Raw genomic sequence first — 25,440 nt, 5'->3', positions numbered from 1 at the left:
CAATTACAAAAATAGTTCTGCAAGATCCCTTAAGATCCAACCCAAACCCTAGCTAGTACATATCCAAACTCTAGTACAAACCTTTAAGGAATATCTAAACTTGTGCTCACAATCCCAACAAAAATTCTCCTTGTTTCCTAAGCCTCAGCTACTAGCTCTTCTCAAACTTTACCCAAGATCCAAGTGTAAACTGCTTTACATTCAACAGTCTATCCATGGACTTAGGAAATCTTTTCTCACTCGACTACTACATCTTCTTCATGTTGGATCCCACACTAAATAATGATTCAATACTCTACAAGACCCCCTACCTATACCCAACTAAGCCACATGTCAACCTAGTATGTTACAAATTAAATAAAACCTTGCATTAAATGCACATTTAAACCACAAGTTAGCTTGCAATAGAAATTAAATACCTATAACCAAATTAAAAGCCACCAAACACAAACAAATGAGGTAAAGCCAAAAACCAAGACATGAATGAGTATTAGAAAACCACTTCAAAGTATTAACAACTATCAAGTTCATTTGACACATGAAGGAATACTTAGTCAATACTATAACTCAATTAACATTGCAAGTTAACACTACAACTTGGTTAACACTGGAAAATCTTTAGGAACCTTAGATGCCCCTACATTACACTCCTAGGATAAAAATAAAAGTGTCTTCCACACTTTGTTCCTTCACGAGATCTAGATTTCCACATCATCTTCACCAAAGGTTTTCATTATCAAGAACAATAGAATAAATACACAAATCACCCACATCTGCATCATTTTGTCAAACACCAAAATTGAATAAATCTCAACCACCCAATCAACATGCTCACTCCTAGGAAAAAAAAAGCATAATGCTTTACATCTAAATCCTTATTCATGTCAACCATTAGAAAATCAAGAACATTTTAGATCTACAGTATCATGTAGATTCTCAACCACATCAACAAAATCAAACTCCACATCAGCAATAATATGTAGATCTCCATCAACACATGCCAAACTTACAACACCAGAAATCTCATTAATCACAACAAGATGCTCTATAATTTTCATGTCAGACATAACCAACTCATCATGAAAAAAATTCTCCATCCCAACATCAACAAGGTTAGGAATATCCTTAGAAAGAGCCTCAAGTTTTTTTGCAAGTTCTACATCAAACTCCTCAAATTGATCAACAAAACCAACTTCGACCTTGAACTTGCTATGTCATCTTTTCTCTTGAACAAATCTTCTAACCGGCTAGACACCTCTCTTCTTGATTGGAAGACTCTAGATCCACAAATATCTATGAAACTCAACTATCCCTTCCTAAACTCAATCAATCAATCTAGCTTCAAACCAAGTAGATATCTCTTAAATTTTCTTCTCCACCATATCATGGAGATTCATAATCGTCCCAAGGTCCAATCTTCCCAGAGACATCTTCCAAGATCTTTGCAAACCCCCTACAACAAATTCATGCAGCTTTTGAGAAACCCAAAAAAAATTCAATTCAAATTGCAACTTGCCACATTGCACAAACAACTAAGAATAAATCACAAGTCTAAGAACAAGGATCTGCAATACACATCACATAAACCCTCTATGATCATGCCAAAACATGATAAACCTTCCATCTTTGCATCCATCAATCCATCTATATGTCCTCTACAAATGTAAGTAAGAACCATGAATTGTCACCTCATAATTCATATATCTAAGACTCCAAAAAGAATAATCCACCACAATATTAACCAGATCAAGATCTTCTCATATCAACTTCTCCAACCCAAGGTCCTGGTGCAAATTGTCTCAACTTTGGCAATCTATCTACATGCTCAGGAATAATTGTGCTCTAATACCATATGACGTAGTGCAAGGAAAAAGAATCCCCAAAGGAGGTATCCTAGCCCCCAACAAATAACCACAAAATGGAAAAAAATAAATAGTGCAATATCTGATACCAATTCACAATACTTAATTCAAAAAAAAATTGTTTACATGCAATGTGCTTGGTTGTAAGGCCTTCCAAGTTTTGGCCAAATATAATAGCAATTAGAAAAATAGTTCTACAAGATCTCTCAAGATTCAATCCAAAACCTAGCTAGTCTAGATCCACACTCTAGTAGAAACCTCCAAGGAATATCTAAACTTGTGCTTATAATCCCACCAAGAAATTTCCTTATTTCCCAAGCCTTAGCTACTAACTTTTCTCAAAATTTACCCAAGACCCAAGTGTAAACTACCACACATTCACCACTCTATCTACACACTTAGAAAAACTTCTCTCACTCAGCTACTCCATCTTCTCCATGTTGGATCCCACATTGAATAATGATTCAATATTCCATAAGACCCCCTAATTATACCTAACTAAGCTATAGGTTAGCCTAGTAGGTTGCAAATTAAATGAAAACTTACATTAAATACACATTTAAGCCACACATCAGCTTACAAAAAAAACTAAATAGCTACAACCAAATTAACTGCAAAGGTCAGCTCACATTAGAAACCATGTAATGCCCTACCCAGAGATCCTTGGAAACAAGGATGAAAAATAGGCAAGATAATTTTTTTTAAAAACCAAGTGTATGTGCACATGATAACAACCTACATAGATCATAAAGATTGCCATGGAAGATTGATAATCAACCAACACCAACAGATCTCCAAATGCCACTACTAACCAAAATATAAATAAGAAGACATACAAGATCGACCAAGCTGATAGAAAAATGTTGACTCCTAAAAATTGGCTAAGTATGTAATCCTTAAGCCCTAAAATTTCTCTAAGTCTAGATTTTTGAAGCCCTAAAATTTCCTAGAATATTTATCTTAGCCTGTAGAGGTCTGAAACCCATCTCAAAAGAATTGTTACATATATTAAGATATATCTTAAGTAGAAGGAACTTAAATGATATATTTTAAACTCTAAGAGATTGACTACAAAAGCACACACAACAGGAAACAAAATGTGACACCATAGGGTTAAAGAACACCGAAGAGGGTATCCAAATCAACTCTCAAAAAGCTCAAACTAGACCAAAAAGTGCCCTCTACCCACTAGCAAAGGTTTTTTACAAACACCAGGTGATTCTTTAATACAACACAAAAAAGTATTGCATGACATTTCTAAAGAAGGAGGGCGACATTTTCAAGGACTGGGTGATACTTCTCCCAAAGGTGTGTGACACTTTGAGGGTGTCATACGACATTTCTTATAAGGAGGTGTGATACTTTTGAGTATCGCGCGAAATTTCTCCAAGAGGCATGCAATAGAATTAGGGGATGCACGATACTATTTCAATGGGTGTGCGATACAATTTTTTGTCGCACCATGCTGATAAAAGGTCACCCATAGAAAAACATGAATACTTAAGGAAAACACAAAAAGGGAAAAATAGAGTAAAACTAAGTTCAGAATCTCCACACCAGGGAGTACTAGATCTACATTTTGAGGCAAGAACACTCAAATAGAATAAGGAAATATGGAAAGTACAACATCTAAACATCTAATAGATAAGAAGTAAAGGTATAGAAGGAACATCACAATGAACTAAAGAAATATCATAATAACTGAAATAACATCACAATGTACAAAACAACCAAACTAAGTACGTGATTCTTCCCAACTATCAATGGCATCATAAGACCATCGTGGGCCCTAGCCATCCCCTGCGCGTAACATCCCAAGCCACTGATCAAATCATAAATATTGTTGTGATAGGGACATCACTACTAAACATGCTAATAACCAAAAGCATAAGGAAATCTAACATGTTAGTAGTACAACAGAAGATAAACCTGTAAGTATATAACATCACCTATCACATGCTAATCATCATAATAAGTAATATGTCAAAACTAAGATCATCTAAACATGATAAAAAACATCCCAATGAAAGCATAAATCACAAGAAGCATACTCTGTAAATTGAAGTACCAAGTGAACACATCTAGAAATGGTCACACTAGGATACAAGACTATCTCTGTACACCAATCCTTAGCAATGGTGTGAGTAGCTATGCCTCCTAACCACATGACACATGTAGGTCTACACCCACCATGCTGATGGAGATAATGATCCAACCACAAACACATGCAAAACCACATCCATGGTTAACACACATGCCAAGTAGTATGATGATTGAATCTAAGATAAAGACAATGCATAAACTACAGGTCCTAGTTAGACATCTCAATGGGCTACTATTTAGGGATTGACATCATGGAGAGTCGCTCGGCATCTAAAATCCCAAGCTTGGACCACACGTAGAAACACTCTCAAGGTACTCCCTTGGAGGCCATCACATGAATGCAAACACTCACTCAAGGTACTCCCTTGAAGGCCAATGGATAGAACTTTTTCATTATCTTATGTTTTATTACCATCCAATGTTTTATTTAATTATCACTTACTTAAAACTTCCTCATGCCAACCCTATGGGACAAGGTCACCAGGCTATGAGATAGAAGCCCCCTTCATATGCTACCCTAGCCTAGCAATGCTCATCCAACAATGAGTGCCTGTAGGCATGCAAACTCCCAAGCCAATTCCAATGATCATAACTTCCAAAAATATCATGGAAGATTGGGCCCCATAGGTCACCCAACAATTGTACTTGTGTGTGGTGCACCACCATCATGAAGATCAACACAAGGAATGGATGAGAACACAAACAAAAAGTCAATCAACTGAAAACATAATTAGGATGATGAATACTACATGCATCCCAATGCAACAAAAGGTGAAAATGTGGTCTGGCGAATATCCAAACAGATCATCCAAGTCCACGACCCACATTGTGCCAACAAAACCTGAGAAAATAGGGCAGCATGCAAAACAAGGTAAAAAGCTTAGTTTTGAAAAAAATCTAAAATTAAAACCCATTTGGCCTTTGGGTGCAAAAACCCCAAAAATCTAAAAATAATTGAAATCAAAAATCATATGCAAAAATGGCCAGCATAATGGCTCAAAAACCCAAACCCCCATTTCAAAAATAGGGAAAACATTCATACCCAACCAACCGAGTAGAACTAGCTAATAGAAATGGAGGGGAATACTAGTTCTCACCCTCCTAACATGCTACTACAAGCAACAAAAGTTGAAATGAAACAAAAATAACAAAAAAAGAAAGCCCTACCTGATAGAAAAAGGGGCCAAAATAGTAACTTGCCCAATAAAATAAATCACTTGCCAAATCTGCTAAAAATGATGACAAAGTATAAACTCCCCGAGCTAAATCCAATGAGACCAATCTAGCATAGATCCCATGCTCATAGCTCCCAGAACAAACAAAACAAGAATCCTTCAAAAGAGGATTTACAAATTTTCTCTCAAAATTCTATTTCTAAAAAGTGAGAAGTGAATAATAAATTCACTTTTCAAGTGAATAGTTGATTCTTGAAATTAGCCAGCTAGACTAGATAAACTCCAAATCAACCCAAACAAAAATAGGTTATTATCTATAATGTAAATTCACCTAAGGAAAAGCTACTAGAATTAAATGTGAAAAGATTTAAAACCCAAAAATCATAGAAAATCACTTAACACTTTCACAGCAAATGTGAACTTCTAAATGCACAAACATGCTCACTGGTCTAATCACATAATGTAGATGAGTTCAAATTTACTAATCATTGAAAGATTTAGATTTAAACAACTAAATAAGGATATGTTGACCATACAGGGGTGACATTGGTAAAATATGAATAGCTGAATCACTAACTCCATGTGCCACTACTAGGGATATAATTCTTGTACACTAAAACACATGATCAAGTGCAATTGCATATAATATCATAGCTGAAGCAACATGTGTTAAAATACCTATTTAATCCATTTACATCACTCACATTTGTAGAAAGCATAAAGATACAAGAATGAAGTAAATAACCATAACATAGAATCCATCTCATAACATACTCAACAAATATGTCCAATAAACCATAAAACCAGATATCATCATAGATCTACTGTCATCTCAAAATAGCATCAACATGCAAAATGATAAACTGAATAGCATAGCAGCATAGCATTTATGGAACTGAGTCAAAGTATAACATCTGACCCTTAGGTCATCATAAGGTACAAAATAAGAGTATCAAGTATCTCTTGAATCAAAATAGACAAGGTGCATACTACAAACACTAGAGGCACTACATCCTACCCCATTAGCATAGGCTTACTTCGAGAAACCAACAAAAAGGTAGGGGTACAATCCCCTCAATCATGAAGCATCCTCCCAAGTCATAGAGGTGTCATCACTCAGGTCCCATTGGACCTTTACCTACTACCTCACAATTTTAGCCTCCACTACTATAGGATACGAATGGGCTCCAAAGTAAGTTTCTCATCTTCTACCTACAAAGCATCCCAATCAAGAACATGGGTCATGCCTAGAATATACTACTTCACAATAGAAACATGGAAAACATTGTGAATGTGTGATAGGCTAGGTGGCAACACTAGTAGATAAACAATAGGATCAATCCTCTCAAAGATCTCAAAAATTCTAACAAAATGTGGTGCCAACTTAGAGCCTTTCCCATAATGGATGGGGCTCTTCCTCAAATGCACTCTCAAAAACACCCTGTCACCAACAGAAAAGTGATGATCCAACCTATGGGCATCTACATACTTTTTCTACTTGTCTTGAGTAGTAACCAAATGCTCCCTAATATGAACAACCTACTACTCCATGTCCTGAAGCATCTCTAGATCCAAAAAAACTCTATCCTCTAAATGATCCTAACTCAAAGGGGTATGGCATGGTCTACCGTATAAGGCCTAAAAAGGTGACATGCCAAGAGAACTATGATACCCATTATTGTATGCAAACTCAACAAGGCACAAATAGTCCTCCCACTTCACCTATCTATCCATAACATACATGTGAAGCATATCCTCTAGAACCTAATTCACTCTCTCAGTCTGAACATCGGACTCTAGGTGATAGGTCGAACTAAAATTGAGTTGCACTCCCAAAGCATGCTGGAGAGACATCCATAGTGCATAAGTAAACAATGGATCTCTATCTGAAATGATATGACAAGGAATCCCATTCAAATTAACAATATCTGCCAAGAAAACATGTGCTACAGAAGAAGTTGTGTAGGATGCTCTCATGGGTGAAAAATGTGCTACCTTGGACAACTTGTCCACTGTCACCATGATAAAATCATGTCTCCATGATGACATAGGAAACCCTATGATAAATTAAATGGATATCATATCCCACTTCTACTCTAGAATGGTATGTGGTTGCAAAAGACCTACCAGATGTTGATGCTCTACCTTCACTCTCTGGCACTCAAGACATCTAGAAAAAAAATTAGCAACATCGTACCTCATCCCTACCCAAAAGTATAGCTATTTGAGATCAGCATGCATCTTCTTAACACCAAGATGTGTAGAATATGATTCATGATGTACTTTAGACAAAACCAAGGTACAAAGATCACCTAACACGAGTACATAGATACACCTCATGCGACACAGTAGTCCATCAAACTCAAGCATATAACCTAAAAACCTCCCCTCAAGGGTATGTGAAGACTTGATCTCCACCCTCACCTCTTGATACCAAGTGTCACTATGCAAAGCCTCCAAGATACGGCCTCACAAATCCACTCCCAATGGAAACATTGATACCTCATGTCACCTTCTACTCAAAGCATCTATGACAACATTCTCCTTCCCTTTAATGCAATGAACATCAAAGTCATACTCACACAAGAACTCCATCCAATGACACTATCGTGCATTCAGGTTTGGCTGAGTAAAATAATACTGCAAGCTCATATGATTTCTATGTAGCTCAAACCTGTGTCCCAAAAGAGAATGCCTCTAATGGACAAGGGCATGCACTATGCTTGCAAGTTCCAATTCATGAGTGGGGTAATTGAGCTCATGGTCCTTGAGTTTTATAGACTCATATCCAATCACTCGACCATCTTGCATCAACACCACACCCATGCCTTTCAATGAAGCATCTGTACAAACCATGAAATCACCTATAGGATTAGGCACTGCAAGGACTATTGCATAGGTCAAACACTCCTTAAGAGCATTAAATGCTACCTCACATTGGTCTGACCAAAAAAATTCTTCCCTTTCCTTTGAAGAGAATTGATGGGATGGGCTACCCATGAGAAATCCTTCATGAAGCAATGGCACTAACTACCAATCCCATGAAACTATGAACCTCTAAGATAGTAGTGAGTTCTAACCAATCCATGATAACACAAATCTTCTCTACATCCACTACAATTGCATCATTAGTGATGATATGTCTCAAATACTTCACCTCGAACTAGAAGAACCCACATTTACTCAAGTTTCCATAAAACTAATGGTCTCTCAAGCACTGCAATACCTAACATAAATAGACTTCATGCTCCTCCATAGTCTTCAAATAGATCAATATGTCATCCAAGAATACAATGACACATTGATGCAGGTAAGTGCAAAATACACCATTCATCAAACTCATAAACATTGATGGTGCATTAGTTAACCCAAAGGGTACAATCATGAACTCATAATGCCCATACCAAGTATGAAAAATTGTTCAATGAATATTAGCCTCCTAGATATGAAGCTGATGGTATCTTTACTTAAGATCAATCTTCAAGAACACTTGAGCTCCCTTCAATTGATCGAACAAGTCATCTATCCTTGGCAAAGGATAGTGATTCTTCACCATTACCTTATTCAACTGCCAGTAGTCAATGCACAAATGCAAAGAACCATCCTTCTTCTTCATGATGATGATTGGTGCACCCCATGTGAATACACTAGGATGAATATGGCCCTTGGCCAATAGTTCCTCCAACTACAATCTGAGCTCACTCAACTCCTAAGTAGTCATGTGGTAAGGAGTTCATGAAATCAGCTCTACTCCTAGTATAAGATCGATCTGAAAATCAATGTCATGCTATGGTGGCATACCTAGAATCTCATCAGGAAACACATCTGCATACTCACAAAGGAGTGGGTGATCATCAAGAGTCACCATATAGCTCTCCACTTCCTCGAGATCACTTAGAGACACAAGAAATAACTAGCAACCATTCTACACACTCTACTTCAATTGGTTAGCTGAGATCATACAAAGTGAGACTAGTCTCTGGACTCCCAATAGTTCCACCTACCCACCTATGTCATCAACACACTATACCACCTTATGATGGCTATTGATATTTTCTTCATGGGTAGCTAACCAATCCATGCCCAACACAATGTCATATGATCCCAGAGGTAGAGTGCATAGATCCACTATGGTGGTGAAGGTTCCCAAATTCAAACAACAAATCCTAACTAATGAGTCAATAGCCACCTTAGAACCCATGGCTAACTCCACCTACCACCTAACATCCTGATGCATTGCCACTACCCTACATTGCTGAACAAGAGATGGTGAAATGAAAGAATCTAAAGCACTAGAGTCAAACAAAACTAAAGTGGAAATACCATGCAACATACCTATAGCCTCAACTATCATACTTTGATGCTTAGCTTGACAGTTGTCAATCACTGCAAAGACTTTATGATTTGGACCTGCATCTCCTACAGTGAGCTCAGATCTCACTATGCCCTTACTAGGTCTTGTAAATAGTTCGATGGAGTACTCAAAAAATCTATGGCCAAGCTGCCCACAAGAGTAACAGCTCCCTAAAAAACTGGAACCTATTCCATGACCACCCTAAGTAGCACTAGGGTAAGGTGCACTACCCCTACTAGAATTATATTGCACACTCTACGGAGGACAATCTTGGTGAGATTTTTGTCCTTGGTTCTAATTATCTCCTTTCTTTCCTGAGGTACCAAAAGATTGACCATCTTTGGTCCAATAACCCTTCTATTAGTTATGACAAGAACCACCCTAAGAGGGTGTTGACTGGGTTTGTACCTCCCCTGAGTACTGAGAATATTGTGCATCCTGAACTAAATTATTTGCACTCTAGTTTTGAGAACTAGCTCTACTATTGAAACCTCTAGCTAGATTTTCCTCAGCAATATGTGCCTTCTCAATATTGAGAGCAAGAGTCCTAGGCTAATGCATGTGGACTTCTCCAATGAGGGAATCCTTAACACCATGGATGAAATGATGAGCTAAGAGAAAATCATCATTTTTGTAGCATGAATACTGCCTAAGTTAAAAGAATTAGATATCATACTGATCCACTATCATGTTTCCTTGTTGGATTGCATGAAAATCATCAGCACAGGCTTCTTTGAACTATTGAGATAAGAATCTCTCCTCAAAGATCTCCCAAGTGAGATCTACAACACTAACATGCAACTTCTAACTCTCAATATTCCACCAAATGGAACTATGGTCCCTCAACTACATAATTGCACAATGAACCTTCATGTTGGTTGAGTATGGATACATGGTGAAGTAGTGCCCCATGTCCAACAACCAAGTCTCAGCTTTGAGGCCACTTCCCTTGCCATCATACGGTGGTGATCTGGAACTCTGAAGGGACTTCATGATGTCTAATTTGATGGAATCCTCATTGACATGGTCTTGACCACCCCAATGGTGCCCTCTACCACCTAGTGGAGTAAGAGAATCTCACATTTATGTTCCTCCTCTCTATGATTAGAGTGATGGGAATCCCCATCATGAGATCCCTCTTCCTAATTATGATCCTGTTGATTCTCCTCAACACAAGGGCCCAACCGAGCAAGAATCTCCTGGAGTACTTGAAAAAAATACCCCCATGCCATCCTAATTAGCATTATTACCTCATTCTCCCTCTCCATCTTGACATTCCTCTTTATGGTGTTCCTTCTCTTGAACAACCCATCAGTTACCACCTTGACCAGACCTACGTGTAGGAGGCATCCCTATGGAAGCAACAAGGAAAAATTAGACATAAGGATCATAAGCATAAGATTCTAAACATGAACCCAAGAGATATCAATAACAACATAATATAACAGTACACAATGGAAATCAAACCATAGTGGAAGCATAGCATAGAGATCCCAATGTTGCAACATGGGCTTTGATACCAGATGTAATGCCCTACCCAGAGATATTTGGAAACAAGGATGAAAAACAAGCAAGATAAAAAAAAATTAAACCAAGTGTAAGTGCACATGATAACAACCTACATAGATCATAAAGATCGCAATGAAAGACTGAAAATCAACCAACACCAACAGATCTCCAAATGCCACTACTAGCCAAAACATAAATAAGAAGACATACAAGATCAATGAAGCTGATAGACAAATGCTGACTCCTAAAAATTGGCTAGGCCTTTAATCCTAAAGCCCTAAAATTTGGCTAAGTCTAGATTTCTAAAGCCCTAAAATTTCCTAAAATCTTTATCTTAGCTCGTAGAGGTCTGACACCCATCTCAAAAGAATTGTTACATATATTAAAATATATTTTAACCCCAAGAGACTGACTACAGAAATACACACAATAGGAAATAAAATGTGACACCACAAGATTGAAGAACACTGAAGAGGGTATCCAAATCAACTCTCAAAAAGCTTGAACTAGAACAAAAAGTGCCCACTACCCACCCACATAACTATTTTACAAAAACTAGGTGATACTTTAATATAGCACAGAAAAGTATCGCGCAAAATTTCTAAAGAAGGAGGGCAACATTTTCAGGGGCTGGGTGATACTTCTCTCAAAGGCATGTGACACTTTAAGGGTGTCATACAATATTTCCTATAAGGAGGTGCAATACTTTCTAGTATCCTGCAACATTTCTCCAAGAGGAGTGTGATACAATTTTTTGTCGCACAGAGTTCAGAATCTCCACACTGGGGGGTACTAGATCCACATTTTGAGGCAAGAACACTCGAACAAAATAAGAAAATATAGAAAGAACAACATCTAACCATCTAACAAATAAGAGTAAAGGTGTAAAAGGAACATTGCAGTGAACTAAAGCAACATCGTAATAATTTAAATAACATCACAATGTACAAAATAACCAAACTAAGTATGTGATTCCTCCCAACTATCAATGGCATCATAAGACCATCGTGGGCCCTAGCCATCCCCCATGCATAACAGCCCAAGCCACCAATCAAATCATCAGTACTATCATGATAGGGACATCACTACTAAACATGCTAATAACCAAAAGTATAAGAAAATCTAACATCCTAGTAGTACAACAAAAGATAAACCTGCAAGTAGATAACATCACCTATCACATGCTAATCATCATAATAAGGAATGCATCAAAACTAAGATCATCTAAACATGATAAACAACATCCCAATCAAAGCATAAATCACAATAAGCATACTCCATAAACTGAAGTACCAAGTGAACACATCCGACAATGATCACAGTAGGATACAAGACTGTCTCTATACACTAGTCCCTAGTAGTGTTGTGAGTATCTATGCCTCCCAACCACATGGCACCTATATGTCCACACCTTCCATATTGATGGAGATAATGATCCAACCACAAACACATGCAAAACAACATCCATGGCTAACACACATGCTAAGCAGTATGATGATTGAATCCAAGATAAAGACAATGCATAAACTACAGGTCCTTGTTAGACATCTCAATGGGCTAATATGTAGGGGCTAACATCATGGAGAGTTTCTTGGCATCCAAAAGCCCAAGCTTGAATCACATGTGGAAACACTCTCAAGGTACTCCGTTGGAGGGCATCACATGAATGTGGACACTCACTCAAGATACTCCCTTGAAGGCCAATGCATAGAACTGTTTCATTATCTTAAGTTTTATTACCATCCAATGTTTTATTTAATTATCACTTACTTAAAACTTCCACATGCCAACCCTATCAAACAAGGTCACTAGGCTATGAGATAGAAACCCCCTCCTTATGCTACCCTACCCTACCCATGCTCATCCAGGGATGAGTGCCCATAGGCATGCAAACTCCCAACCCAACCCCAATGATCATAACTTCCAAAAATATCACAAACAATTGGGCCCCGTAGGTCACCTAACAACTGTACTCATGTGTGGTGCACCACCATCACAAAGATCAACACTAGGACTGGATGAGAACACAAACAAAAATTTAATCAACCAAAAACATAATCGAAATGATGGATGCTACATGCATTCAAATGCAAAAAAAAAGTGAAAAAGTGGTCTGACAAATATCCAAATAGATCATCCAAGTCCATGACCCACATTGTGTCAAGAAAACCTAAGAAAATGGGGTGGCACACAAAACGAGGCAAAAACCCCAATTTTGGAAAAATTCTAAAATTAAAACCCATTTGGCTTTTGGGTGCAAAAACCTCAAAAATCCAAAAATAATTGAAATTGGACATTGTATGCAAAAATGGCCATCATAATGGCTGAAAAACCCAAACCCTCATTTCAAAAATAGGGAAAACATTCATACCTGACCAACTGGGCCGAACCAGCCAACAAAAATGGAGGGGAACACTAGTTCTCAACCTCCTAACATACTATAAAAAAAGGAACATATAGAAACAACTTATGATGATTATAAGTTGCAAAGCCCATCCATAACAACAGATTACCCTAAACAATACAAGTCATAACCCTATATAAAACAACAAAAATGACATAATATATGAAATCAATAATTAATCATAAAATGTAATAATTAACAACAACCATTAATCAATAATTAATAAATAATCCATTGAAATCAATAATTAATCCATCCATTGTTATGTGTTGTGTTATTGATCCATTGAAATCAATAATTAATCAATAACACAAGTCATTGTTCTTGTGTTGTGAATATAGTTTGAAATGGAGTAGAAACAACAAAATGAGAAAGCCCTACCCAATAGAAAGAGGGGCTGAAATAGTAACTCGCCTAATAAAATAAATCACCCATCAAATTTGCTGAAAATGGTGACAAAGTATAAACTCCCCAAGTTGAATCCAACAAGACCAATCTCACACAGATCCCATGCTCATAGCTCCCAGAACAAACAAAACAAGAATCCTTCAGAAGAGGATTTACAAATTTGCTCTCAAAATTCTATTTCTAAAAGGTGAGAAGTGAATAATGAATTCACTTTTCCAATACTTATTCACTTTTCGAGTGAATAGTCAATTTTGGAAATTAGCCAGCTAGAGTATCTAAACTCTAAATTGACCTAAACAAAAATAGGTTATTATCCATAATGGAAATTTACCTAAGGAAAAGCTGCCAAAATTTAATCTAAAAAGATTTAAAACCAAAAAATCACTTAACACATTCATGACAAATATGAACTTCTACATGCATAGACACACTCAGTGGTCTAATTACATAATGTATATGAGTTCAGATTTACTAAACACTTAAAGATTTAGATTTAAATAACTAAATAACGATACATTGACCATACAAGGGTGACATTGATAAAATATGAATAGTTAAATCACTAATTCCATGTGCCACTACCAGGGATATAATTCCATCACGCTAAAACACACGATCAAGTGCAATTGCATATAATATCATAGCTGAATCAACATGTATTAAAATACCTATTTAGTCCATTTACATCACTCACATTCACAAAAACTATAAAGATACAAGAATGAAGTAAATAACCATAACATTGAATCCATCTCATAACATTCTCAAAAAATATGTCCAATAAACCATAAAATCATATATCATCATAGATCTACTTTCATCTCAAAACAACATCAACATGCAAAATGATAAACTAAATAGCATAGCAACATAGCATCTATGGAACTAAGTCAAAGTATAACATCTGACCATTAGGTCATCATAAGGTACAAAATAAGAGTATCAAGTATCTCTCAAATCAAAATAGACAAGGTACAAACTACAAACACCAGAGGCACTACAAACCAAGACATGATTGAGCATCAGATGAGTATCGAAAACTATTAGGTTCACTCAACACATGAGGGAATACTTGGTCAATACCACAACTTGTTAACACTATAACTTGGTTATCACTTCAAAAATCTTCAGGAACCTCAAATGCCCTTACATTATTAGTTGTCTTTGGCCTTCATATAGAAAATGTTTTCACACTTCTCTTTCTTCAACTACTTAGTCTTCATTACTTATCTTGGTCAATACAATTTAGTTCGGCCAACATATCAGCTCAATCATTCTAAAATTTTGGTCCACATTGCAATGTTTAGTCAATATATATAGTATTATTGATGCTTAATACTTGATAGTTTAATTGATTCACTTGTCCAATTCTTCTCTCAGATCTATCCTAGTATATCTTGATTCACATATGTATAGACTTTTCATCCCTTCTCTTGTTAGGAACTAGTGTGTGATATATCATTCAATTGTGGAGTTCCTTAAATACCTCCTTTTCTTAGTTGGATGTGTTGTGATCACCTTATCTATTGGATTCAATGATCTCAGCTTCACTTGATCCACTACCTCCAACTTCTACTATCTTTTTCTAGGTTAGATTCATCTCCTTCTTCTTTTTTTCTATGTCAATTTTTCCTTTCCTTTGATGTGTTCATTTCTTGGTACTAGTGTTTAGGTGTTGTAGTTCTTACTAACACATCCAACCTTGTGACAACTAAAGAAAACTAAGCTTTCATTTCAACCATTTCTTATAATTTCCTCTGAAATGTATCTTAATACAATTTTCTAGAATGTAACCATACACTTTACAATAATGAAAACTATACCATGTGTTATAATCCCAATTGTAAGAGTTTCCTTACTTAGGTGCATGTGCTTATCTTATAGATGTCCAATTGGATTTTTCTTTGGATCTTCATTCTAGATCTCTATGTCCATATTTTTAATAGATGTAGCAATGTCCCTCATATGTAGGTGTAGTGGGTGTATTACCTAACTTTGAATTGCACTTGTATGCTTGATGTCATTGTTTCTTGAAATTAAAATAGTTCCCAATAAACTTAGGTTTGGGATATTTTTTACCATTCTTGCTTCTAGAAAAAAATTGTGTGTCATATTTCCATAATGATGACATGTAGGTTTTCCTTTAGGTTTTACATTTATTTTCTCTCCACTCTTGGATGACTCTCCTTCAATAGATGAAGAGTGCTTGAAATTTCCTAGACTAGAAGTATCACTAGATGACCTTGGTGACCTCATCAATTCTACTGGTCATGTTTTTGCCTCATTTTTTTTTAGTATGTCATTCTATGAATGTTCCTATTTTTTATGAGAAAATTAGGGTTTGGTTCCTTTTAAAATTGTTAACCCTTAGGAAAACCCTAATTAGTGTCCTACTTTTTGTGCCCTAAGTAAGCTTTGTATTTTGTTTTCCCTCTCTTGAAATTGAGCGGGAAAATATTTCAAAAATATATGCTATCCTAGGAACCTTTTAACAAACTTTTCATTTTTGTTTCATAATCTTCCAAAATAATCTTTACCATCAGATCTTTTTAAGATCTATCAGTAGTCATGTTGTCATTATAAAAATTTATATGAATTTTACTACATGCAACATGGCAACCAAGGAAGTACTACACATGGGACCTAGTTAATATATGCATGGTTTCAAGGTAAATCATCCACGTCATCAGATCATTTTAAGATCAACAATGGTTCCTATATTTCCACTAAAAATTGCAAGATTTTTATCAATCGTGACATGGTGACCTCCTACAAAAAAGAAACATAGTGAGGCCAGAACTAAAGATGGGTGCCATAATTTTTTTTTATCGTTAATAAGCCTCTTCATCATGATGAAATATTGGAAGTTTCAAGCAAATAAAGATGTACCATAACAAGAACATGTTGTCTTCATGATACTAAATTTATTTGAAGTCTATGGTGGTTGCTATGTCACCACCAAAAATTGTAAGAACTTTGTTGACTATGACATAGTGACCCCCTATGAAATAAGAATGTAGTGGGACCTAATTTCAAAAATGGTGTCATAGAGACTACTTGTCATAAAGGGCCCTACCAGTATCTCAAGATGTTGTTATGTCATGTTCCACGTGGATTCATACTTAGAAAAAGATATGTGTTGTTTGGTGTTGTCAGATCCCTCCTAGATTGATAGTGGGAGCCATGTCACTATAGAAACTTGATCAATCTTTAGTGTTCATGACATAGTGACCAAAGGAAGGATAGAAGGACCCACCAAAGTTGTAATAAAATAATCATTAAATTTTCATCATCTAATCAAAGCTACATCAAATATGGTCACTATGTTGCTATAAGGATTTGTTTGATGTTTATGTTTGGCAACATAATGAGAGAATGACATGTGTCAAAAAGTGCCAATGGGTCTAGTATCACTTGCTAGTAGCAAAAGGATAATCCTATGTAGAGAATTTTGATTTGGTTGAATGCCAACCTAGTTGGTTGAAACTAAGTCACTAATGATTTTATTCCTAGATTGTCTAATTTTTTAGAATGACAACCTATTTTCAAAATTAGAAGGTGGTGCCACCCTATTTTTTCCTTACAGTCTATTTACAAAAGTTAAGTCTCCCCATGTGAAGTAGAACCAAAGATATAGTGTAGGATTTCACCAAGTTTTTCTCTATGCAAACAAATTTTAAAATTTTAGAGAACTAAGAGCCTGTTGAAGAATTGTTCCTTGCCTAGTTAAAGTCGCTAAAGAATTTTCAGTGTCCACCATTTTCTGTAGAATTTTTGATATAGAGTAACAAGGAGCCAAGTACATATCCTAATCCATCAAACAACAAATAAGTATGGTATTCTGCATCATTTAAACATGCCTCCAAAGAAGGCTTTTTGGGGGAAGGTAGATTATGCAAGTAAAAATATACATGATTTCCTAATCACCTAAAACAATTAACTAAGTCTAAAAATGAATCTACCCAAATGAAAGAGCTAGTTTTGTGAACCTAGGCTTAAGATTGTGGATGACTTATATGACAATGGGAATTGGGTTGATGATGCAACTACTTCTAAAATAGGGCTCCATCTTTTTAAGAAGTGGTTTTCAAAAAGAATATTGTTTGCCCCCCATTGGAATATTTGGGATTTTGATTTGGGAAGACTAGTGGTCCTTGATGTTGTCATGGATTCTAACCTACTCGTAGTCATTGCTCAAAGTTATGACCCAGTAGTCAGGATAGTAAGAAGAATAGATGGGGAATGCTTGATAAGGATAAATGCTGAAGAAATTTGAGAACTTTTTGGTTTGGAACCACTCTCAGATTATCATAAAACCATTGACTTACTAGGATTAGAAAAGGAATACCTGTCTAAGAAAGATAAGGTTAGGCAAGGTGCATTGAGGGAAAACTTGGGTTCAATTAGAAATTTTACATTGGTTATAGCATCTACCAAAGAGCCTTTTAAGAATGAATTATTTGCTTCTAGGGCCATAGAAATATACATGACTCTGTATAGAGTTTTTGGTGAAGATGAACAAAATTATGTGCCAATTAAATTTATGTACATGATGACACATATCTCTTCTTTTGGTGTTGATATTATTTTTTATTTTGCATCTTGCATAGTAGAAGAGATCCATATAGGATTAGTTTGGATTAAAAAGATAAAAGTAGAAAAGATATTTGGCCATTATTCATTATTAATGTATATATTCTTATTTAAAGGGGTTACATTTTTTGAAAAGGAGATGGTTCTGAACTGAGAGTATGAAGGAGATGCTCTACCAGTCTAGTTGTGGAATACAGACATGACCTAGGATGTAGCAGAGGTTAGTTTTGTAAAATTTGATAGGTATTTTGCATCTAGGTTGAGAAGCCTCATATTAAGGGACAATTCTAGAACTCCTAAGGCATTTTTGGATTTCATCAGGCCCATGGACAATCCTTCTAGGTTAAAAGCATCCCAAAATTGGGCAGATGTCATACCATACTTTATTTTAGTAGTTTTTAGGGTTTATGGTTTCCAAGAGACTCCCCATGTACTTCCCTACCAAGTGCCTTTGAAGGTAGGGATAGCTAAAATGTTGTGGCAGATAGGGGAATTGGAAGAAGCACAATTGTTTGGAAGATCCAAAGGCTCAATTTTCCCCACTTGTATTATGGCTCGCCATTTTATTAACACACAAGATGGTTGGGTGTTTTTATATAAATTCTTGTACTAGTAAAAGATGGTTGTATCTCAGCCCCATTTTTGTGATATTGATGGATTTTTTGATGTGTTCAAGTGAAAGGCCAAAGTTGGTTCAAAAGAACATCAACCCATCTTCCCTAAAGATATAATAAGAAATGCGTTCTCTTTTGAAGAGCAAGAGATCAAAAAGGAAAAGTGAAGAGTTTACTCTAGAGTCTTAGAATTCATTAATTGTTTTGATAATAACTATAAGCCTCTAAAAGATGCAAAAATAGAGACAGATAAATTGAATAAAATAATGACCACTTTTCCTAAAATTATGGAGGACATGAATGAAAAGAAGTTATTCTTTATTAATTCTTTTCCAAAAAAGGATAGAGAAGTCATGAGAAAGTTGTCATTTACCCTTGCAATAGGATCAAGGTAATTAGTTATTCAAAAAAGGCCTAGCTTTAGTATAATTTAGAATTAAAGGGCTACAATAGATAGGGGAAAAAAAATAATGGGGTCAACCATTGTCATTTTGGAGGAGACACCTAATGCGCCCTTTCCCAAGAGGTTGAGATTAGAGAAGGAACAAGTACCTCAAACAAAGGACTATTCAACCACCCAATCTCCATTGCACATAGAAGATGAACAACTCACTAGGGAGTTGATTGAATAGTCAAGATCCCAAGGGGGATTTTTCATTACTAGAATAGAATTGGAAGAAGGAAATCCCTAGGAACCTACTATGCCAAGCCTTGAGCTGACTATTGCAGACTATAAAGGGAAAGAGTTGGATCCTATGATGGAAGAGGCCTGCCATGAATTCATCTTTGATGATAATGTTGTCAAGTCTAGAGCCTTTTACCAATTTTCTTAGAGAAGAAATATTGGAGTGTTTGAGGAAAGATGTAGTAAATTGAAAATAGAGCATCCAAAAATGGAGGAGGTAGATGTACAAAATCAAATAAAGGAAGAAATGATGCAAGAATTCAAAAGCTTGACACTTGGAGAAGGGAGACAAATGATAAAAGCATCCGAGGTTTTGTTGCTACCCAATAGGGATATTGCAGATGCTATGATTTTCAATTTTGTCACAAAGAAGTTGAGTTTAGAGGAAAAAATAAATGAAGAAATGAAAGGTGAAAAATTTAGTGAGGATAATGTTGCACTAGTCATTTGGTCAATGAGAAAATGATCTAGGACGAGCTCTTCACAACTTGATGACACTAGTTTAATAGGAAACTTAATTGTGAAAAGAGTTGAAGAAACTACCACTAAAGAGGCCATAGAGCTAGGTGTTGGATCAGCCAACTTCACCTTAGCCACAACTCATAGAGACACAAGAGAAATATTAGAACTACAAGACAACTATGAGAAAGTTTTGGCTACATACAATAAAGAAGTTTAAAAGAGGATTGAACTAGAGAATAAAGTGATGCCATGATCTACTAGGCCAAGAATCTCCTATCCTTGTCCACTAATGGTGTTGGAAATATAAGAGGAGAAACTAAGAGGTGGGGTGAATCTGTTACCACTAAAATAAATCTTAGATCCCTTAGATGTTAACTACAAAATTTAGATTGATAAAACAGATTACTATTGATGCTTGATAAACACATAGAGATTACTATAACTTGGTAAATGTAGATTGTGAATTAATTTAATTGATCTTAAGATGTTATTAGTAATTACTTGCAAGCATGAAAGAAATAACATAAACACATGAGACACCAAGATTTAACGTGGAAACTCAATTTGGGAAAAACCACCAATGTAACTAGTTACTATTTTTCACTCTTTTGAAGTGATCCCTGTTAGGAGCCAACCCTATTAAAGGTTACAAAACACACTATTAGCTATGACCCTATTAAAGGATTTAATCACCCTATTAGGAGTGGCCTTGAAAAAGGTCTTGAGATAATTCAATAGAATTTCCACCTTGTTAGAGGATTTACAAATGGCTATTAAACCAACTCTGTTAAGAGGTTTTAGTTCACTGCTACAATAGTTAGAGAGTAAAAATGAAATGAACTAATCGTGATGCAATTGAATTGCTAATTACAGATCTATGCTCTAGTTCATACTTGATTCTTCTTGATCAAATAACACTTTTCTACTCCACAAGCATATCTAGTTATCTTTCAAGTTTGCTTCCTCTACATATCTCTTTCAACTCATTCAACTTGCATCTCACAAACACTTTGAAATCACAACTTGACCTTTTACTTATACCTTTTAAATTGTCAAGTCAGCTCAAGTACAACTTAGAATAACCAATATTCATCACCTTAGTTAGCTAGAATCAATAGGTAAAATAATTAAGCTTTACATGCCAAAATAAGAAAGTCCTTTGGAAGTCAACCCAACTCAGTAGAAACTTATTCTGAATTGATTTCTTGTATTAACCAACAGAACCTCTATTAACCCTACAAACTTGTAAAATTCCTTTGGTAATTGAGTGAACTCATTGAGCACTAACTCTACTCAACTTTTCCATTGTTAACCAAGTGAGCTCTATTAACACTCTTTTTTGTTTGACTTCCTTCAACATTTGAGTGAGCTCGATAGCAACTACCTTCTATACAGAGTAAACTTAGGAATGCTCAGTAGACTAGGAAAATTATCTTCATTGACCAAGTGAGCTTGGCATGCACTGACTGTCAACTAATATGACATTTATGTAACATCAAAGACAACACATAATTAATCAATTGTATCCAACAATCTCTATCTTTGGCATTAATGGAAACACAACATGTCATAGCACAATGAAATTTTGAGAACAAGACTAGTTCTATCAGAAAGTTTCTCCCTCTTTGATTTTATGTAGAAAACTTCTCTTATAGTGTTCTCCCTTTGTGAATGAACTTCTTAACTTCTCCCCCTATAAAATTTTAGAAAGATATGATAGTAAAATTCTCCCTCTTTGATAACACATGCCAAAGATAATTCTAATTAGTTCCAATGTACCTTGAGTACAGATTCATTTGCAATATGTCCTTGTTAATACTACATCAACTAATTGATCTTCAACTTGGTTCCTATTGATGCATCACTAAACTTTATTTAGTGAGCTTTAGGTAGAGGAATGACCCCTAGCTTACCTATTAGATACAAGAATGCATCCTTAGGTAATGACTCTATGAATATATCTGTAATTTGTTCTTTTGTATGCACATATTCCAATCTTATTTCTTTTTCCTACACTAATTCTCTTACAAAGTGATATTTGATAGCAATGTGCTTTGTTTTGGAATGCATCACTAGATTCTCTGATATATTGTTGCATTGGTGTTATCACAATACATCACTATTGGCTCTTTGATTTCAACCTTCATTCCTTCCAGCAACTATTTGAACCAAACAATGTTAGAACAATTCATTGCTACTATACATATTCTACTTCTGTTGTTGATTGAGATGTGCAATTTTTCTTCTTGCTTGTCCAAGATACGAACCTTTTACCAAGAAAGAATGCTCCACCACTAGTGCTCTTTTTTTCATCAAGATTTCCTATTGAATCAACATTAGTAAATACTTTTAGGTCAAGGTTGCCTCCAAATTTTTACCATAAGCCATAGTCTTTACTAACTTTTAGATATCTCAAGATTCTTTTTATTGCCATCATGTGGTTTTCTCTGAATTTAGCTAAGAATCTTTCTACTATCCCAACTACTAAGGCAATATCAAGCCTTGTAGGTACCACATACTGTAATTTCCCAATCATTGATCTATATAAGGTCTAATCTACTTCTTTGGAGTCATCATCTTTTATAAGCTTGAGTCTAGTACACATGGGGGTTCCAACTAGTTCTGAGTCCTCCATTCCAAATTTCTTGAGTATCTCTTTGATGTACTTGGATTGAGTGATATAGATACCATTGTTGTTTTGTTGTATTTGCAATCCAACAAAGAATTTTATTTCACCAAACATGGACATTTCAAATTCTTTATTCATTTGTTCTAAAAATTCTTTGCATAGGTCATCATTTCCTATGAATAGAGTGTCATCCACAAATATTTTTCCAATACAATCTTCTTATCTGGTCCTTCCTTAATATATAGGCTACTATTATCATTTGTTCTTTGAAAATCAATCTATATCAAGTAGTGATGCAGTCTATCATACCAGGCTCTAGGAGCTTGTTTGAGAACATATAGGGCTTTGTGTAATTTGTAGACCATATCCTTTTTGTTTGGATCAACAAAACCTTCTAGTTGTTCAATATAGACTTCTTCATCAAGAATTCCATTCAAGAATGTAGATTTAACATCCATCTGATAGCCTTTAAATCTTTTGTGAGCTACATAAGCAAGTAAAGTCCTAAGACCTTCTAATCTTGCAATAGGGGCAAAAGTTTCACCGTAATCAATACCTTCTTCTTGAGAATAACCTTTACATACCAATCTTGCATTATTTTTTGACACTTTTTCATCTTCATTTAGCTTATTTCTGAATACCCATTTTGTACCAATCACATTTTTATCTTTGGGCCTAGGTACAAGAGTCCAAGTTTTATTCTTTTCTATCTCTTCTATTTCTTCATTCATAGCCTCAATCCATTTTTATTTTTCAATGCATCTTTAACACTTCTAGGTTCAAATTCAACAAGTAAACATGTACCTTTTAATTTACTTGTTGTCATTGTTCCATCAGATTTGTCTCCAATAATCTAATCAAGTACATGATTCCTTTTGACATATTTAGCCAATATGGGTTCCTTGACTTTTGAATGAACTATATTCTCTTCATTTTGAATTTCAACTTCTAGCTCGGGTCCTTCTATCTATGGCATGGGTTCTTCTAACTTGGTTTGTACTAACTTGATAGCCTCTAAATATGACTCCAGTCCTGTTGACTTCATAACTGATGAAGATTTGGGGAGCTTGAGAGATGAAGTCTCCCTTTTGTCAAATGTATTCGACAATGTATCAAGTTCATAGAAGACAAATCTCTTGCAATCTTCTAGTTCCTTTTTTCTCTCTTCTTCAGTCTTTTCTACAAATTTATCAATTCTCACATGTGCACTTTCTATGATTTTGTGAGTAAACAAATTTAGGCATTTGCATGCTTTACTTCTGCAAGAATATCATAGAAATATACCTTCATCACCTTTTACATCAAATTTTTCTTTTCTATATTCTTTCAAGATATAACATTTGTTGCCAAATATTTTCAAGTAACTTACATTGGGTTTGTAGCCATACCATAGTTCATAGGGATTTTTGTTTGATTCCTTCTTCAACTAAACTCAGTTCAAAATATGAACTATAGTGTTGATAGCTTCCTTTGATTATTTAATAGCAACATTCTTTTCAATCTTTAATGTCCTTACATAATCCATGATGGATTTGTTTATTCCTTTAGCTATTCCATTTTTCTTAGGAGTACTAGGGGTTGATACTTGTCTTTTGATTCCTTTTTTAATGCAAAAATTGTTGAATTCATTTGAGATGAATTCACCATCTTTGTTTCATCTTAAGCATTTCAATCTTTTTCCAGTTTCCTTTTCTACTCTAGCAAGATACCATTTGAATTTCTCAAAAGCTTTTGATTTTTCTTTGAGATACATAACAGTCATCATTCTAGAATAATCATTAACAAAAAGAATGGAAAACTTTTCTTCACTATAAGTTTCTATTCCAATGGGTCCACATAAATCAGTGTGCACAATTTCCAAGATATCTTCTAACTAATAGTTTTTTCTCTTAAAACTAGTCTTTCCCATTTTACCAATCTAGAAATTTTTGTATAATCCAACATCAGGTTTCTTCAAATTAGGAAGACCTCTTACTCTTCTTAGTTTTCTAATCTTGACCATATTATAAAAGTTTACATGACATAGTCTTATGTGCCATAGCCAACTTTCTTCTACTTGAGCAATGAAACATGAACAATCACCAAGATCAAGATAAAATAGGTTTTGTTTGTCTACCTAATCCAATTAGATTTCCTTGGTTATCTTGTAGTCTTGCTTTGTTATTCATGAATTATACCTTGAATCCAATGTTTTTTATCTATGCCACACTTAGTAAATTATGTTTTAGTCCTTTAATCCAATGGGCATTATCACATACAAGTTCATTAGTTAATGAGGTTCAACCTTTCCCTTTTATGCAATAAGGTTCATTGTTCCCAAACTTTACACTGGCTCCATCATAGTGTTCAATATGTTCAAACTTAGTTTTGTCTCTAGTCATATGGTGAGAACATCTAGTATCTATGATCCATGTGTCATTCTTGCTAACATGAGAGACACGTGCCATCTTATCTCCTTCATCACTAGATTCATCTTTTATAGAAATATACACTATCTCATCTTCATTGTTATTAGAATATTTAGCCATAAAATAAGTTTTCTTACCTTTTTCTTTGTAGGATTTGTGACCTTTGAATTCCTTCTTTCCTTTGTACTTGTGGCTTTTGTTCTCTTCCTTGCCTTCTTTATTTGGACACCTTGC

Source organism: Cupressus sempervirens, chromosome 11 (assembly GCF_028749045.1).
Source record: "Cupressus sempervirens isolate cs-2001-9-10 chromosome 11, ASM2874904v1, whole genome shotgun sequence".
NCBI lineage: Eukaryota > Viridiplantae > Streptophyta > Pinopsida > Cupressales > Cupressaceae > Cupressus > Cupressus sempervirens.
This window is presented reverse-complemented; position numbering follows the sequence as displayed.